The sequence below is a fragment of the Apteryx mantelli genome, chromosome Z (assembly GCF_036417845.1).
Source record: "Apteryx mantelli isolate bAptMan1 chromosome Z, bAptMan1.hap1, whole genome shotgun sequence".
NCBI lineage: Eukaryota > Metazoa > Chordata > Aves > Apterygiformes > Apterygidae > Apteryx > Apteryx mantelli.
Window position 1 is genome coordinate 14,047,987 of NC_090020.1, and position 20,364 is coordinate 14,068,350.

The window sequence follows — 20,364 nt, forward strand, 5'->3', positions numbered from 1 at the left end:
AGTCCCTTACTTTATTGCCAGAATAACTGACAGATTAACTCTTGCCATCATTTTATTATTGTGAAGAACATACATTTGTATAGCAAATTACTGTGTGACTCCAGGGTTCCATTAACAAGGAAAACTAAAGCACAGGCTAAAATCACATCTAGATATATGAGAAAAGAAATATTAAAAATATGGCTACAAGATGATAAAAAGTCTAGAGAATTTCAGGTCAACATTTTGCAGAAAATGTGCACTCTATCATTTTGTGAGTAAGTATTCTTACGTGTTAAAGTTCTGAAAAAAGTACACTGGGAATCAAAACAGAATCTTATAATAACTTAGAATGACAGAGCCTTTCCTTATGCTGCTTTTAAGGTGAAGGACTTTAAAGAGCTACTTTGCAAGTAAAATCATTAAAGTCAAAGAAGCTGAAAGCATTAGTGAAATTTAGAGCTAATTCCAAATGGGATCACCCCCTAAAGTATGAAAAATAAACAAAGTCCACCTGTTACTAGATTAGCCAGAAAGTACAAGCTGCTCATTGTAATCTAAACCAGCTGAATGATAACTCCTTGATCAGTCCCTTAGCTGATGCCCCTAATAAGAAAGTAAAGATTTTGCTTGTCACTGCTTACATTGCATTTAATTGGGGAACATTAGGTTTAGAAGATGTTTTTAGACTCCCTGCTTGTTGAATGCTAGTCTGTTCACACACCTCTTGCTTTACACAGCACAGCCATGTGTCGTGCTCGGGTAGCATGTTTACCAGACTCTTGTGTAAAAGCGCTCAGAGGCTGTAACATGATGTTAGCAGACCTGGCTGTCAAACCAGCATTCCTGTTCCTGGATAGAAAGTTCTGCACTAAGTAGCTGGGACAGACACTATGGATGAACTGAGTTGCCTCTTTTTGCATTGTTTGTCATGAATAAAAAGACTAACACAAGCAAAAAAAAAAAAAAGTATACATTTGCTTACACTGACTCTAGTGTACTGGATTAAGCATATTTAGGATAAATATGAGTGCTTTTGTGCCAGTATGGGTTGACAAAGCAACAGGCAAAAAAACCTGTGAAAGCTGGAGAATGGATACCATCTAGTGGTACCATCAATAAACTAATGGATTTGGCAGCTGCTGCATTTGTCCATGGCTGTCTTCCTTTTGGGGTCTTTGTTCTTTACTGGACCTCTTGACCTCATTCAGATTCATCACTATCTTTGTGCAGAAAAAAAAGAGTGGCCTTTGAATTGGCAACAGTTGGAGAACACACAAGGCAGTGCTGGGCTGAATCTTCAAGTTCCCAAATTGTCATTAGACTTTCTTCTCCTTGCCCCTTTCTGGAGAAGGCACATCTTGGTGCAGGACCAAAAAATTGCTCTGAAGGGTATTAGAGCCTCAGAAGAATACAGAGACTCTGTTTCCAGCCAAGTTGTCGCATGTATCTGCTGATCTGGGCCTTAGCGCTGAAGATGTACTTCAGCTGTCATGTCTCCATCTTCTTCCACCCACAAGCAAGTGTGGGGACTTCCTTTTGGTCAGGGGCTGCAGGCCTGACCCAAACTGTGCTGAAGAGTTTTTGCTTTGGCTTGAAGGGGTTCATCTTCAGACTGATCTTTGCAAACTCTTACCCTGAACCACTCGCTGGTGATGAGGAGCCTGCATTGCCTTGGAAAGGTACAGTGCCTTTGATGACAACACTTTCACCTCTTTGATAGGAGGTTAGGCAATCTGGCCCTACATCATCAGCTGTAGGCAGTGCTTTCTGTGCCACCAAAGGCGGGATTGCAGAACTTGCAGAATTTGCAAATTAACTCTTACCTAATGGGTTCAGGCACTTGCAAGTCACAAGACTGCCCAACACTGCTGCTGGTCACTGAACATGAGTTGTGTGCTCAGGGCAAGGAGGGCTTTTGCCATCTCTGCCATCCTGGCTGTGCCACGCCAAGGGGAAAGGGAGAAGTTATTTAGAGAAGAGCAGCTTTCAAGAGGGCCTCGACAAACGTTCTTCTAGGAAAAGTGTTGAGATGAGGAGACGTCTCTAATGAGGTTCAGGCAGTACATGGTGCAGCTGGCTTGGGACGTGGCCTGGGGGACTACCTCACATGCCCTACGTGCTATCAGCATGCGGAGCACTGTCAGACAGATGGATTCAGGGCTTTTAGCCTGCCTCCCTTAGATTCTGACAGAAAGTAGAAATAAAGATCATATTCTTGGGAATCTTGAGTTTCTGACACTCATCTCATCCAGTCTCATCTGTTTTCTTGACAAAGAAAATTTTATTTTAAACTTAGATTTCTGAGTATGTTTTCAAATTGCTATCTTGATCAGAGTTCAGCTTTAGAAGGTACTTTTTTCTTTTTTTAAAGGCAGTTTTAATTCTAGTATTATGTCCAAGTGCCTTGCAATGTGTGAGGTCTCTGAGTTACCAGATGAGCTCATCAAAATTTTTCCATAGACAATTTTTATTTTGTTAGAGATTGTTTTGGGCTTCCTTTTTATCATCAGAAAAAAACAAACTTTTTCAGTAATTTTGCTTTGTTTTGGAAACATCACCCATCCCCACCACACACAAACACTCACAAAGATAGTATTCTGGTTTGATTGAATAGTTAGGCTTGGGTTTTTGAAAATTAGTGCTTTTATTAGAAATCAAATATTTTCTTATTCTATGATAGTTTTAGTAAAATAGAACCTTTTTAGTTTGATTAGAAAAACCAAAATAATTTCTTACAATATTCACTAGTAAATGTTTGCTTAGTCTGTTTATTTTTCTAATTACACTTCTAGGAACCACTTTTTCCTCTCTGGCTCCTCTCATAAGAGCTGTCTGCTACTCTAGCAGTCAGATCTGTTAATCTGGAGCCTCTGAAGTCTGTGCAGACATATACTCAATGCATAGCTCCCTTGTTCTTTATTTTCCACCATCAGTAAAGCTTGACTGGAAAGCACTGCCCCAAAACAGGAATTGTGTGCTTTCATGTCAGAGCAGCTGAGAGAAGGACGTGTTCTTCTAGAAGTCAAAATTGCCAGAACTGTTTATGATGCTAAACAAGGATTTTGTTTCCAGTTTAGCCTGCAGCTGAGCTTGAACGTGTCTTCTCATTCATTCAAGGCTGACCCATACTTCTTGGCCAAACCCTCAGAAGTTTTATTCCTTCAAAGGGCCTTTAAACTTTAATATCCATTTGTCCCATTAAAGCCGTTTTAACTAAGAAATTTAGTGTTAGTGTTTAATTAGAAAATCTCTTTGGTGAAAATCATGCTAAAAGACACTAAAGTGAAAGATTTTGCATTCACCTAAACATGTTCCTGTGGATAATTTTTCTGCTGACCCAGAGGCTTTTTGGACATGGTGAAAGTCTCGTTCTTACCTGCAGCATGCTGGCTCCCCAGTGGGCCACTGCAGCTTGTTAGAGGACATTTCCCTGCTGCTCTCTGTGTCTCACCTTCAGCCACATATCACCAGGTGCCTGACATTTGCATCCTGTCTAATTGTATGCTATTATTTGACAGCCTGTCAGACCTGGATATTTACACCTCCCTCACTGATAATCATAGCAGGAAAACTATAATTAAGGTTATTTTTCTTTCAAAAATATCTGATGCTCCTGTCACGTATCATGAAGTTTATTAATAGAGTAGTTCTCTTTCACCTTTCATAGGCCTCCCAAATGCTGATCCTATTCACGCACGGCCTACCCCTTCATCCCATTTTGAAAATTTTTTTGTTCTAATAACAAGTCTCACCCCGATTCTGAGAAAGGGGTGAGTCTGCCCTCAGAGATGCTCCTTTCCCTGCCCTTGAGACTCCTTGTGAAGAAGGAGCTACCTGGGCGCAATCCTCTCTAAAGCCTATGACTGTTGACTCAGGTCTGAAACCAAGTTTACAGAAAAAAAATCTTCACAAAATTCAAATGTATCATGGTAGCACAGAGGAGCTGCAGAGGAGTGTGACCCCCTGCACAAACTAATCAATGGTAGGCTGCCAAAGTGATAATACATGAAAAAAGTCTTTCTGAAACTCTCGTGGTGCATCAGATATTCAGTTTAACACAGAAGAGAAAAATATACAAGACTTGGAGAATTGCTTGAAAATATTTTCACAACATCTTTTTCTGAAAATAAGTTGCATATTTTAATTGGGGAAAAACAAAACAAAACAAAACCTTTGTGCCTATAAAGGCTATGAGAAGAAGAAAAACATTTTTTTGAGAAAGAGCATGTTTTCTTGGAAATGGAGAAAGGGAGAAAGCACAAGAGAAGAGAAGAGATGTCTTATGGAAATATTCTACCAGTCAGAGAAAAGCTGGATAAATATCCACACAGTGTTATGCTAAATTGACACAGGATCCACAATATCCTGTATTAAATAATGGAAACAGGTTATAATGTTATTGTGTAAAGGTACCATTCCATCGGACAAAAGACAGACTTGACCTCATTTTTTCAGCTTATCTGCTGCAGTTGTTGTTATTGAAAAGAGGTGAGAAATAAAATTATGAATTGAGCCATGCTCCACTTCTGCAGTCTATAAATAACTTAAGCACATCCAGAATTTCGGCGTATACATCTTTACAATGAAAAGTTCTAAAAAAAGAAGAAAAAAAGACTCTAGAAAGGGATATGAAGTGTGAATTTTTATATTTTATTTTATTTGTAAGGCATTTGATTTTTAGACATTTTAGCAACTATTGTACTAAGTACTCCAAGCAAGGTGCATCTTTTCTTAAAATGCTGCATAAAAAATGATATAGAGTGAAGAAGACAGTCTCTCTTCAAGAGAACTTTCCATATTTCTCAGAAGTAACACCTAACATATATGACTATCATGTTACTGAGAATGCTGTGTTACTCAGAACTGCTGAAGAAAGAATCTACTCAAGGCTTTATCTTACTATTTTTAAATCTTTCGCTGACTTCAAGACTCATATAAGTGGTAAAGCTTATTAAAAAAAAGCCCCAAAAGCTCGAATGAGATCATATTTATTAGAAGAAGAAGTCTATTTCTGCATGATGTAGCTATACACTGATATTTCTATTGGATTTATAGATGCTTCACAAAGGACAATGCTCCCTTCTCATTTTGAAGCTAAAGAATTTCAGGGGGCACTTTGAAAAACAAGGGTAAAAGCATCAATGTTCTCATTAGCTGTTTGACTGTATTTTCAACTGCCACTGTCCATTTTTTCACTCATACTGCTGTCGTATTACATGTTCTGGTACCCTTGCTTTCTGTAAAGTTCACTGAAGCTAGAACAAACCTTTCCTGTGACTTCAGTGGGAATAAAATACAGCAGAGGTTCTCAGTTTGTAGAATTTGGAGATTGGCACCTCTTAGAAGATCATAATTCACATTAAAGTTTTGTAAGGAAAGGATTGTTTATTTGTTTGTTTGCCTTTATTTTAATTTCAGCTCTAACTCATGAGTTTTGGGGCTTCTGTGGCTTCAAGTTGGGTCTCCAAATATATGCTTTTTTTTTTTTTTTTTTTTGTGCTACATATTTCTGGCGCGGCATGCAATTAACATTGTTTTGTACATGAAAGGGATTCTTCCTTTCAAAATAATGGTCTGAAGCAGAAGTGTAGTAAGAAAATGTTGAACACAGTTTCTTTTTTTTTCTTAAAAAAGGAAAAAAAACACTTCAGAAGTTTCTCCTGGAATTAGTGATTCTAAATATCAAATAAGTATAACTTCTAAAATTTTACTTCCACTTATGAGACCTAATAGAGTTAGAAGGAAAATGCCAGTGCACATAAATTTTGTGCAAGGATATTAATAAATAGCTTGGATAAACTGAGGAAAGGCTGACTTATTTCATACTCAGCAAGATCAATTTTTCATGCATCTTGGAAAAATAGAGACAAATATTTAGACAAGACTGCAATCCAAATAAAACAGAATTATTTTTGATGTATGTGGGGAGGTCACTGTGAGATCATATAGTCTTGTGCATATGAATGTAGGAGACTGGAATAACTGTCAGCTAGGTTATTGAACAGATCTAAAAGGCAGATATAACTACTTAATAGACTGCCAATTTAAACCTAGTTCTATATCTGGTTGTTTATGAACAGTGGCAAAGTAGAAATGCTAAAGTCTCTCCTCCTACTCATATTGAATGTATCTGGAAAATAGACTTTTTATAGAAAAAAATGTTGAGAATATGGAACAATAATTTTTTCCCCAAATTTAACAGGATCAGATGAAAAATGAATTTGTTCAAAAAATCCACTATTTTTCATTAAAACACATTTACACAGGAGACTATATTAAAATAAAACATTTGACCTACCCTAGTCTGGAGCAGAAAATTACTCTGTGAATTTCTCCATTTGAACTGATATGAAGACTAGAACAAGTTTAACAAGGTACAGTAGTTTTATATTGCAATAAAATATGCAATTGTATTCTAACTAACTAACCAAATCTTCTTTTTCTTGAGTTGTCATCCCAGCATTACCCAGCTGGTATCATCTTCCCTGTCGATACTCCAAAAGAAGGCAAAGTTCTATTTCGGCCTGGGGATGGGAGGGGAGAGGAAGGTGAAATGTCAGATATGTACAGTTTGATACTGGAACACAAATATTGCACATAAAATTATCCTCCAAACCTTGGAAATGGGACAAGCCTGTGCTTTGGCAAGCCTGTGCTGTCAACAGCAATTGCTTCTAGGACTATGAGATGTACTAACATAAACAAAATGCAGGTTTTCTGAAATCCAGAAATTACAATTAAAAATCACAGTTAATAGAGCAATTAGTAAATAGTTGAAGTAGTTATGGAAATGTAATTACTTTTTCACAGGACAAGAACTTGTTCCTTTTACATCGTCTGTCAGTTTCATTTACATTGTCATTTTTATTTTTAATTACATCTTTTTTGACATTCATTTAAACAAAGAACAGTACAATAGAAGTCACTTTTTCAGAATATCTCCCAGACTGCCAAGGTTTAAGCAAGGAAAACTGTCTAACAAAGAGTCACAGAAAAACTTCACAGTTGTTCACTGATTTAGTTAAATAATTCTTTTCTCTACCTTCTTTTTAATGATATTATTTAAGGTAAATGGTATTCAGTAACAACAAAAAAGGAACATTAAATTTGTTTAGAATAGTCATGAATTATAGCTAAAGTAAATGGCATCTCAAAAAGCTAAGTACAGGAAATTTTGCCACATCTCTTTTCAGCAGAGTATGTTGGTCATCTACTTTTGGAACAAAAAAGCTACTCACAACCTATTTGTTTGACTGAAGCATGGATAACTTTCAAGTTACTTTTATACTGCATGAAATCGATTAAGCTGCAGCTTAAAAACATTCAGGTGAACAGGTACAGGTTTTGTTCGTTTGTTTTGCATTTCCTGATCTTGTGTGACAGATGATAATAAAAAGAAATAAGAAATTTTTAACCTCTAATGGTCATATTAACACCTCCAGTTTAACTAACAAGACAATAAGCTTGAAAATCTCCACAGAGGACATTCAGTTTGTTTACAGTGTGGACTTTGGAGGAAAGAGAAATGGGTTTGCAAAATCTTACTACTTTTAAAATGACTTTCTTATGTGTTGCTAATAGTTTCAACCCCACAACAGCGGCATGAAAGAAGTGTGCCCTACCATATGTTTTTACAATGAGAAGATGACTATTGTGTTGCTAATACAAACACATAGATGGAGGTCTTCCCGTCAGCTGCTTTCTTTTCACATCACGTGGAGGACCAGAGTTGCACGAAGACAACCTAAAAAATACCAGCTCGGGGCTGCCTCTCTACTCAAAAAGTCAGTTTCCTGCAACAGTTGATTAGACTGGGACTAATTAGTGCTGGGGAGAGACGGGTGGAAAAGGGGAAGTGCTGAAGAGTGGAATAAAAGAGCAGTGCCTCTGGGTCACAGGGGAAGATACCTCGGGCAGGTTGTGCAGCTCGGAGAAGTCCTTGGGGCAAGGCAAGGCAAGGCAACAATAGTTCTGCCTCTCCCTCAGCCATAATGTTTGTGTTGTACCTCACTCCAAGCGTGGAACAAGATATTTCTTAATTCACATAGTTTCATAACCTTCCTTTGTTTCATAGCTTCACAGGCTTCTTTTGTTGTCTTGGAAACAATGTGGAACGGCAATGACCACAGATAGTTACTACTGACCTGTTAGTTTGTTTGTAATTAGGATAGGCTCAGCTCCATTATTCATGTTTGGGGTAAGAGTGACCCAGTTACAAATTTTTCACATTTAGAGCTGACCTAAGTTTTTTTGGTTTCTTAGTCAGTGGAAACATCATGCTATACTGCTGTATCAGTGTAATGCCATGTGGGAGCTATTGTTTGTGTCTCCATTTTTAATTTGTATGGGCTTTCTGAAAGCCTCTATCTTCTATAATGCAACATTTTGCATCCTATAAGGCAATACTATTCTTTCACCTTGTTCTGCAAGGTGCTGTCTAGGAGGCATGAGTCTCATGGCTTTACAGAAGATGTTCTTTTGCCTGAAAGCTTAATGATTATGTAAAGAGAGAATGAGGGGCATCAGACATTTAAAAAGCGTGGAGATAGGGAGTTCAAAATAGAAAGAATGCAGTGTAATGTTAAAATAACTTAAAATGTTCTCTGGACTTCTGCAAATCAACATGGCAGCTTTCAGTGTTGTGAAGATAAAAGTACTTTGTGTGAACTTTTTTCTTTTGTGATTTTTTCCAAATTTGGAAACTTTTAGAATTTCTATTCTACAAAACTTAATAAATATACACTAAAAAAAGACAGATGGGGGGACTGAATTTTATTTAATGTTACTGCCAATGTTTCTGTATGTATGTATGAAGAACGATGTCTGTACAAGGTAGTGTGCATATTCTTTTAGAAACAACACTGAAAATTACACATTTATGAGAGATTATCATCACTATGCCAAGCTATAATACGTCATTTTCTGTTGGTCAGCTTTCTGTAAGAGGAGAGGTTACTGGCCTTGAATCCGGCACCGTCTCCTATACTATTTCTGCATTCTTGGGGCAACAAGAAGTATGTAAGCACAGTCTCGTGGTTAGACATTTGGACTGAAATAATAATGCCAGCTTTCAAGAGACCAGGTCTACATCCAGAAATGATGTTTAAAGGGATTAAGGCAGATCTTCAATCTTCTTGTGCAATGTAACCTTTGCTCCTATCACACTAATAACTTCTGGTTTGAAGCTGGTGATCTCTGTTATTCTACCTTTACTTGTTTCTCTTTTAAATGAAATAAAATGTTCATCTCACCCAAATTTTAAATGAACAAAGTATTGACATAGCTTAGATTTTTCAAGAAAAGCTGATTCAGAATTGTTATCAGTGTATAAAAAGGCTCATATTAAATCTCTTAATTATTGAGGCTATAGATAACACACTATATGAAATATAGTGTGTCTGTATATAAAACATACCTAGTAAGGAATGGTATTTATAGTAAGCTTTGTGGACCTCTGTATGGGATAATTATTTTGTTAATTAACAAAGAATGATAATATTTTTGCCTGCCATAATTGAATACTTATGTACTGTTGCTAGCCCCAAAAGATAAAAATAAAAATAATTTGGCTATTTCTGCTCTTCATTGTGATATGTGACATAGAGATAACAGGAAGGTGATAACTCTAATTTTTTAATAATTTTAAAAGTTTAAAGGTAATTTGTTCTGTTCTGGATCACAGAGGAATATTCTAGGGCCTCTTTGTAAATACATTTTAGGTTTTCTCTCTCTGAATTCCAATTTGTAACCAGAGATTTTCCTGTTGATTGATAAAACTAATTTAATTAACTATTTTGGCTTTTATGAATACCATATGTTAACAGAAAAACACGTCACTAAGGTTTTCTTCAAAATGTTTCTGCATGGCTCTAATATGGAGAGACATTTATACTGTTTAGAAGAAGAACATGGCACAGGTTCTCCCTGCTATTATTTGTTTTGTCCAAACTTAGCATCTGTGTGATTTGGGCTTTGAGATACAGAGGGACAGATGCTGCACAGCTAAATTATATTTAGAGCTGGCCAAAATTCAGCGTTTAGGTATAGTACTTTTTAAATTTAATTTTGATTATTTCAGACCCTCATGGGCAAAAATCCCAATAGTCATAATTGCTCCAGGATAAAGAATTATATAAAGATGTTGGAGAAGACTGACAAGAACATGACTTTCATGGACCAGGTGTGTGATGTGGAGCCTGTAGGTCCAGGAAGCCCTTATCAAGGTTCTCTGGACTTTCAGACTTATCCTGATAAAGCAAGAGTTTTGATGTTAAGATTTCTCAGCAACTGGGCTCCCCAGGGCATCTAGAACTGCCAGATTCTTGCAGGAGGAAGCATAATATCTCTCTTAAAGTTACACTTTGTTATTTTTGCAACAAAGCCCTGATGTACTCCAGCACCGAAGACCAAAAAGCTCTGAGGTGTCTATTAGTCTGTTGAATCCAGACATGACTGCTATTGGATCTGCTACCCAGATACCAGCTATATCTGCTACCCAAATTTCCTTTGATGCAAAATCCATTTGACTGATTTTCTAATAATAGAACTCCAAGTTTTTATACCAGTACTGAGACCAGCCCTAACAATAGCCCCTGCTTGGGGTTGTTTATTTTTCTTGTTCTTGTTCTTGTTCTTGTTCTTGTTCGTACTCTTATTAAAAATTGCTCAAAAGTTTCATTTCTACTACCATTTAAAATTTCTTCTAATGTTACTTGTTTCTATAAGGAACAGAGTGTTTTAGCTGTCTCAAAACAACACATACAGATTCTTCAGCTATTTCAGTACTTGATTTGCTGAACCGGGGAAATAATTTAACAATGAAAATGATTTCTGATGTGAGTGAAGCAAATTTTCTTACCTACTGTGCTAGCCCACTGTACCAGAACTCCAGATCTGAAGAGTCTTCTTGGTGACATGAGATACACATGAAATGCTTATGTTCCCAAAGGACTTAACTTTAATTCTACCAGAGAATGAAATTTTGGGGAAAGCTGAAGAAAGTTTATCTCTTTAGAATGAATTCTTACATCCTGGGCATCTGAATTTTACAATCTGACATGGCAATGAGGAACCTGCCCCTGGTTCAGCATCACAGGCAAAGAGCATATGCTCATCTTGGCATGTTACTGCCCAGAGATGCCACCATATTGACAGACACAATTACTGTTCCGTTATGGCCGGTCATCACTCTCTAATTCTGCATGCTTTTACCACAGCTATCGCAAAAATGTAAAGAACTCAGATAATCCTTTTTTTTTTTTTTTTTTTAAGAGAGTGATATACTGAAAAGAAACCTTGTTTATTTATTAGCATCACAGATAAGTCTACCTGCCTTTAACGGAATATAGGCTTGGTACCACTTGAAAATGCTTTGCCCACATTGCATCTGTGATTTCCCACTGAAGGCACAACAGTGAGCTTTGCTGCCAGCCCCTTAGGCAAGAAGTCAGAAAAAAAATGCCCTGCTTCTTTTTCTGTCTGGATGCAATTGATGCTGCTGCCCTGCTGAAACAGTTGTGCTTTTGTACATAGATGACATGAGTTCACCAAAATATACATGCATCACTTAGTCTTCTGTTGGTGCTCAGTTTCTCTCCAAGATCTTCATTTAGACAAGTAGATTTGGGAGCAAATTAATTTTCCACATACAGCTCAATAAATGTCCTGTGGTAAAAAAGAATCTCTTCTGATCTGAGGAGAGACTTCTTGTCGCAGACTTAAAAGTCTCCCATGTGGCAGAGATTTCCTTATTCAAAGGCCAGTATACCCATGTAAGAACCCCCTATGTTTCCATCAAAGGTTTTCAGGGTTTCTACTTAATTTATTAAGTGATAATTTTACACAGTAACTTTCAAGACAATACAGTTTTGACTGAAATGTGATTTGTAATTATAGATTTCAGTGTCACAGACACAACGGCAGACTGCAAATATTTGTTCTGTCCCTGTGGTCAAATGAACTACAATATGTAAAGCTGACTACAAGAATCTATGTCTTCTGGCATCTGTGATTGTTTTCAGTCCAGATGGATGTGTGTCAGGCATGTCAAATACTTCTAATAGACTAAATCAGTTAGGATTTAGTGGAAAAGTAGAATTACTCAATCTTGTCTGACTGAAATTTCAATACCTAGATCAGGTTCTCTTTTTTATAGAATACTTTCACAAGTACATTAAAAAAATAATAATAATAATAAAAAGACAAAACAGGTAGGCAGATCATAAAAGTCAGAGAGAAAATCTACCCACAAATAAAGAAACCCACATGTTTTTCAGTAGAACCCTGGTATTTCCATGGCAATATGCTGGATTTTATCAAAGCCTTTTTTGAATGATTGAAGCTGATGGCATGGATATTGAATTATGTATTTTTTAATGTATTTATTGGGGCACATAACATGAAACAAACAATCTAAACTAGTGAATATAGCACTGCAGATTAAAAAAAAAATACTTGGCCAGGTTGTCTGGTAGTTTAAGATGGTGCAATGTTTGTTTTTTAAGAGATTGCATGGAATATGTTATTTGCTGACATTTCAGTACAGGTAGTCTTCACCTATATCCATCTACTGCAGTTAGTTTGGCTGTGTTCATCTAAACTAGAAAGATTTCAAAATCTTGCTTCAGACTTATTTCCACATGTGTAATAACTCACCATGACAAGCTTTTGGCTGGGAAACAACCAAGAAATTCATATCATTAGGGAGTAAGCATTATTGGTCACGATCGTAGTGAAGTTGATGATTTTTCTCCACAAAGACTAAAGAATTCACAGCATGGTCAGGTAGTGTGATTAAGAAAAGAAAATTTCATAAGGGTGAAATCAGATCAGACTATTTAGCTCAAATATCTTCTTTCTAACAGTGGTCAGTAGCAGGTGCCAAAGGAAGAAAATAGAGTGGAAGGAAGGAGTGGTACTTTCCAGAACAACAGTACTCAGTGAATTTGAAATTCAGGAGCCTCCTGAGCCAGAGGTAGGTTTTTTATGTTTAATAATCCTTAATAGATTTTTCCTCTATTGATTTCATAAACCTCTTTTTTTTTTTTTTTTTTTTAAATCTGTGAGATCTTTTGTCATCACTAGCATCCTGCAGCAAGGAGTTTCACAGTGTGTTTCATAATAAGCAAGTTTCCTCCATTTTTTTTGAGACTAATACATATGGGTTTATTCTGGTGTCCTCTTGTTTCATATCAGGAGAAACTGGAGGAGAATGGGGGTCACTGCACCTTAGAACTGATTTTATAGACCTCAGCCATATCCACTCTTTGGCACCTGTTTTTAGCCTAGAGTACAGAGCTGCTGCTTTTATAAAAGGAAAAGTTGCATCTAACGTGTGATTTTTCTCAGACTCCTTTACATCTCCACTCTTCCGCCCTTTCTTTCACTGCATGTTTGTTAACATGGAGTGTCTTCAGGAATATGGACATAGCTGACAGAAGATATTTTCTGAAAAAGTGAATTTTATCTAACCATTCAGATTCCATAACCTGTTAACAAAATATAGGCAGGTTTTACACTAACTGCTGTAAACAGTGTTGTGGTGATCAGGCCCTGGCATATATCCTAGTAACTCCTCAAAGGTGAGTGACTAGGAAATAAAGCAGAATTTGGAAGTTCTGTAGTTAGCAGTTGTATTCCCTCTTGTGATGTTTCCGACTGAGAGCAGACAAAAAGGGAAAATCAGCATTTCCTTCAGTAAGGAGAGAGACAGAAATCTCATGTGAGAAGCTCAAGACTCTGAGTCTTGTTTACACTGACCGTCAGCCACTCAGAGACCTCTGAACCACCAGAGATGTTGTAAAGGGTCTTGGCCTAAGTGTCATGTACCTACTAACCAAAATTAGGTGTTTGATTTGAAATGTGGCTTGGAATACTGTACTGCCAAGCTTCAGAGCTTTGTGCTCCCAGGCATTTAACCTTTCTTTCCCTCTGCCTAAAATTCGTACCTGGCTACTCATCTAATGCAAATAAACCTGTCTCCCTCTGTCCAAGAGTCTCTTTCAGTGGAAGATGCTGTGACAGTGTGCTCCTTTCCCTGCTTCCAATACTCTCGCCCCTCAACCTGACCTCCCTGTAAACAGCACATATGTAAGGGCTAACTGAGCATGCACCAACTAAGGCCCATCTAGCATGCAAGTATGACTATGAGTCAATCATCTCTCCCCCCCCCACACCCCGCAAGCAGGGGGCAGCCCAGAGCCCACTGAGCTCTCCCGCATGGCAGCGGGCTGCACTGCAGAGCCTCCTCTTGAGCAGGGACACCTCGCAAGGTTACTCCTCGAGGCTGAGAGATTCCTTACCCGTGGCAGATCCTCGGTAAGCGATTAATAGCATGCTGAACTTCTGTGAGCTTTGCGAAACTTTGCTGAGTTATATCTCTGATTAATTGTGCACATAATCCCTTAGACATAAACCGTTGACCAAGTCTGAGACTAGGTCCGGATCCAGCCACACCTAGGCTCCTCTCTGCAGGAGTTTAGAAAGCAAGGGGGTCCAGTCTGAACCTCGTGACTCAACGGGAGGGTCTCTGTTGCACACGCATCTGACCCTGTCCTTCATGCAGTAAATAACTGAGTGAATCTTGCCAATCGAACCTTGTTAAATCGTTCTTATTTATGACTGAACTTTGTTAAGTTGCTTTCTTATTGCAATAAACACAGTGCTGCTTCCCTCTTATGAGTGAAGTGCATCAGTTCTCCGCGACAGATGCTCACCAGTGACAGGAAGTAAACCACTGGATTCTTTCCCTTGAAGCTAAAATCTTTCCCTTAAATTTCCCTTGAAGTATATTATTCTAAAAGATTTAATATGGTTTGAGAGAAAGTTATGGCTTTTGGTGAAAGGATTACTGGGTGATATCGTATGGCCTGTGTTATGAAGGAAGCTGAAATAAGTGACTGTAATGATCCCTTCTGGTGTTAAAACTTGTGACATCTGAAATTAGAGGACTCTTTTTTCTTATTTGTTGGATTTATTTTATTTCATCAAGGTGATGCAATGCTCTAGCTAACAATAGCTGTCTTTCAAAAATATGGGAATTACAAAACTTTTCCAATGAAAAGTCTACTTTTTAGTCAAAGAAATAAGTGATATGCATGTAAGTGTGTCTGTATGAAATGAAAGATCATGATGATGGTCTTGTGCTATGAAGCATTTATTGTCATCAACTTGAGAAGATTGCACCATAAGTGGATGATATAATCATCTCATATTAAGGCCGATAAACCTGCTTTATCACAACATAGCATTATGCATATTGCAGTAAAATTGTTTATAAATATTAAGCGATATTCATATGCCTTTTCCTTCCCCTTTTCCTTCCCTTTCCCCTTCCCCTTTCCTTGCTGCTGTGACCAAATCTTGCAGCTGAAAGATTTTTGGAGGTTTACTCCTTTACTGTTGCAGGAGGGTGTTCTATGCCCACTCTCTGGCTTAGAAAAGACCCTGACTTTTCATTTAAATACTCAGTGCTCCTTTGGGTTACATGTGTTACAGATGTGCATACAAACAGTTACAGATTGTGCATGCAAAGAGCCCCAGCAAATTCCCATGATGGTTCTTACATTTATTTCTGCTGACAGAGAATGTAAGTGGATTCTGCAAACAGAGCTGTGGAACTACTGAGCAAAACAGAAGCAAGAATTACTGTGGGTTTCCATGTGTCTGGTTTCCTGCACTGGTAAAACTAGTTAAACCCTTCTGCTTACTACAGACACCATCTCCTAAGGGGCCTGAACACAGACATTGTTTCTGGAATGGTCCTGTTTACTCACTGCTGCAGATTTCCCTAAGCAACGCGTTTCAAAGCTTTGCATGTCACTTAACAACCATAACCATAATGCTGACGTGTTACTATAGCATGGGAAAATGATTCCATTGTTTTATGAGGACAATCAACCTCACAAAACCAAATGGAGTAGCAGCCTTTCTATGCTTAGCTTTCATTCGTACCAAACCAATACCTGTGCTGTATATTAGGCACTTACCACTTAGTCCACATGTCTGCTCCAGTGTTACCTCTCTCTGTCACACTGTGCTAGGGAAGGGAAGCGTCATTTAGCCAGGCTGCGTGAGTAAGCCACAACTGTGACAGCAGACTGCAGGCAAGGAAGGGCAGTTCAGATACAAATACTTTCTAAGACTAGATTTCCAAAAAGACTCCAAGGTTAGACCCAAACTTTTGGAGCCTGTTCCTCCAGGTGGAGTGTCTAGCTCTGAGCTAGTTTGGTGCTATGTTAGCCTTTTTGTAAGGAGACGTGAGTACCCAAGAATATCTGGAAGAAACTGGAGACTAGGCTGGAACCCAGCTCAAATGGAAGAGACGTGAGTAAGGTTTGAGACACTCATGGTGACTTCAGTTAAATATAGGTGTGACCTATGTGTCTTCATTGTAAAACATGTCCAGAGAAGGAAAAGGAAATGCTGATATCCAACTTTGCTCAGTTTCTCAGTGGCTGGAGGACGCACATTGGAGAGGCCTAAGATATTAAAATACAACATAATTGTGATTGCAAAGACTTGACCCCAGTCTCCTTCCTCTTAGAAATGTGTTAATTTCTCCTCTTTCTCTTTGTCAAGTAAAGATAATTATTCTATATGAAAAAGAGCAGCTGCAAGTAGAGTAACAGTCTACCCTCAAAAAGGGAGTGTAGGAGTCAGAACAATCATCTCAGAAAGGCAAACCGAAACTGACTCAAGCAGAGGAGCAAACTGAATCTGGGTTTCCCATCTCCTGATTTAAACTCTAACTGCTGAGATCCTGGAGAGAATTGCTAGTGTTAGTGGATTCAGGACCTGACGCTTTGAGAGATCAGCACATGAGATCTAAGAGGGTGCAACCAGCACAATCCTGCGAGCAGGGTGAGGGAAATGATTTTCAGAGGTCAATGTTAAAGTCTAGGTACCATTGCAAAATCTAGGTGGATCTAAGCACAGACATACTGCTAGGCACAGGGGAAATTTACCCGGTGTAAACTTAGATAACTACAGGCATAGAGATCTGTATGGGACTCTGTACTTTAGTGCTGCCATCTGATTTACCTTGACTTTACCACATCTTCAAGTATGATGTCTCAAGAGTACATGGAGAGTGTTCTAAAGAGTACAGTTTTTTACAATATAAATTGGCTTCTTAAGCCATTAAAATATGTGATGTAGGGAATAGCTATAACTGTGGAGTAAATTGATGTGCATTTTGTATCAATGTCAAGGGGCTATGTCTTTCTTAAAAAGGAGGATAATGAATTATTCAATAATAGTTTTTCTCCTGGATATTCAAGTAGATCATTCATATCACACATTCATCAAGGGCTATGGTTATTTTACCTTCATAATTACATATAATATGTTTTTTTTTCTCCCATATGTTTTCTTTTTATTTAATTCTTGTTCTTACTTCTATGTCCATGAGGCAGAGCAGTTATGCAGATGGGTAGAGCAGCTATGGAGCTTCAGCAGTGATTACTGAACACAGATGACTTTTTTTTTTTTTTAAGAATTAGTGATTACCTTGATATGGTCACTAAATGATTTCTAAGGTCTGATTTCTGAAAAGTGCTGACCTTTACTGTTCCAAAACATACCTAAACAGCACACATGATCATATTAGGACACAAGGAGACTAACATACATGTTTAAAACACACATGAAAAATTTGAGGCTAAAAAAGATCATTGCAAAGGGAAACCATAGAACATTGAAGACAAATGTTAGAAAATATTGGAGAATGTGTTGTAGTAACAGAAAGGAACACACCTTAAAATGACAAAAAGAAAAATAAAATTATGAAAATCAGCATTTTTGCTTGGAGTGTATTTAAAATTGTTAGAAGAGCGCAGGGGAAAAATCTTGTGTTTGCCCTCTGTGCGTGCTCAAACCAACATGGATTTCATCTGCAAGGAAAGCAAAGCACTGTGCCACTTCTTCAAGTGTGTATTTGCTTGAGGACCTAGTCACTGGGGTATTTGCAGTTATCATGAAAACAAGCTGTGAATCTGGCAGAGCACCGATCAGAGAGAAAGAAAATGCCATGAGTCTCTGCGACAGTCAGACCACGAGAAGAGTGAACTGCTTACAGCACAGTCTGAAGCTTGGTACTTTATTGGCTCCTGAAAACTGAGAATCTGACATTTTTAAATAACCAAGTCTATCCATCATCTATGGTGGTTTTGAGCGAGCTTAATTTGGTGTGTAAAAGAAACGCCACTATAATTCTATAGTTTTCCAAAGCACTGAATAGTACTGCTAAAAATAATTAATGCCTTTACATTTCTATTACTTAATGGTCAGTCAGAATTGCATCTTTTTATGTGGAGTGCTGTGCAAATACAGAGGAATTGATTGCCCTTACCAATATCCATATGCAAGACAGATCTGAAAAATTTTCAGAAAAGCAATCTGCAGGCAAAACTACAGATTGTCAGCAAGTCAACATAGCTGACTGATTTTGGTATTACTGTAACAGATTATATGGAAATCCTAATCCAGAACCTTTTGACTGAAGCTATGTTTCATTCATATGATTTTTTTATTAGAAAACAAATATCAACTCTAAAATGAAAAATACTCTTTTGTAAGCATTTTATATCATCTAATCCTCTTTATGATTCATATATGTACAATGCACTTAATTATTGCCTTTTCTATGATGTGAAATTTCTTGTAAAGTTTATTGAAAGCAGAATGAGTCTAGAATTTCAAAGGAAATGATTATGAAATGATTTACAATAAAGTCACCATTCCAACATGATTCTTTCTCGTTAATGTCTTTTGCTAAGACATACAGAGGAAACAAAATACACTGCTTTTTAACAGTATTGTTATAATAAAGTTTTGTTGCCATGGAGAGAAATACTGTGTAGATGAAGTCATAAAATTCTCTTGGAGGTGCTAATAACTCAGTAGGGCTTAATAACTTGTTGAAAAACTCCAAATTCATAAAACATTTCAAAGGGGGAACAATAAGGCACGAAAAATAGCAAGACATAGAGCATGCTTTAATTGTTGATAATGCTTAGCTTGTTAAGTGTTTCTTTTGTTTTGTTTTGTTTTTGTTTTATTCCTTGCATTCTTTGATACCACAGTTGTGTTATACATTCAATAGGTCTTGGTCTGAAAGTGGTGTCTTTTCTCATGGTAGTAGCAGCCTCCAAGTGGTTTCTGTGTATTTAAGTGGCCTCGCTGGAAAGTAAATGTACTAATTGAGGAGGAGGGTACTGTGGGATTAAAGCCACCTCAGCCTAGTCAGAAACGGGCAGCTTGCATGTTTTAACAATACCTGACAGGAATGGAAGTGCCGGAGTTTTGTCAGGGTACTCAAATCACTAGGAATTAAAACGTTCTTTCAAGAAGTTTTTAATACTTGCCCCAACTCAAGAAGTCCTAGAGAATGGACTATTTCTGAATCTAATATGTTATGGTTTTTTAGGCTAAATATTTCATTCCTTTTATCTTGTTCATCTCAGTTTTCTAGAGGCTGGCCTTCACAGAAAAGTGGATGTCCAAACACTATGTGGCAGGCTGGATAGGGCCAGGGCATGCCTGAAACTTAATAAACTGTCTTTTAAGATTTCTGACCTACTCACTCAAACCTTGTGGTGTAGCTCTGATACTATTAAGTCCAATGTTATTTTTGACATAAAGCTCACAGTAGCCAGGATTTCACCCTGTTGAAATAAAATCCCACCTGGCTCCCTCTGAGTTCTCTGTGTACTGATTCTTCTGTTAGAGCTGATGGACTTAACAACATTTGTACCTGGCTCAGCCCCTTTGCAATCAGAGAGGGGGAATTTTCACTGTTGACTACAACCCTTACAAGACAAATCTCTGGAGGGCAGATTGTACCCTGCTAGATCTGTGCATCAAAAGGACACTCACAGTTTTCTCTTCTCTCTCCTTCCAGGTGGGTACAACGTTGTACAGCCATCCCTAGCAGTCTAAAGAAAACAACAACACATGTCTGGAAATAAAAGCCAAGAGGTTGTGCTGTTCTTGCTGATTCTGACTTTAAGAGTGGATTAGAGAAGGTAATTAAGTCATCTGCCTCTCATCTAATGTCTGACATGGTGTGAAAAATATGTGTTGAATCCTTATGAGTTGTGAGAGTGTTCTGTTTTCAGTTTTGAGAAAAAGGGTTTTCTACAACCCACTAAAAAGCATGGTCTGATTTTAATAACTTTATTTTCTCTTCTCTTGTTACTCAATTTTTCTTTCAGAATATCAATGTGTGCCCCTTCTTTGTGCTTCAGAATGAAATACGCAGGCGGGCTCCAAACGCTTGCTCCAAGAGGAAACACCTTGGAAGAGAATCAAGACTTGTAGCTGGCATTTAAGTTTAGGAGTCTGACACTTTCACCTGGAAATACAACTCCTAACCTTCATGCA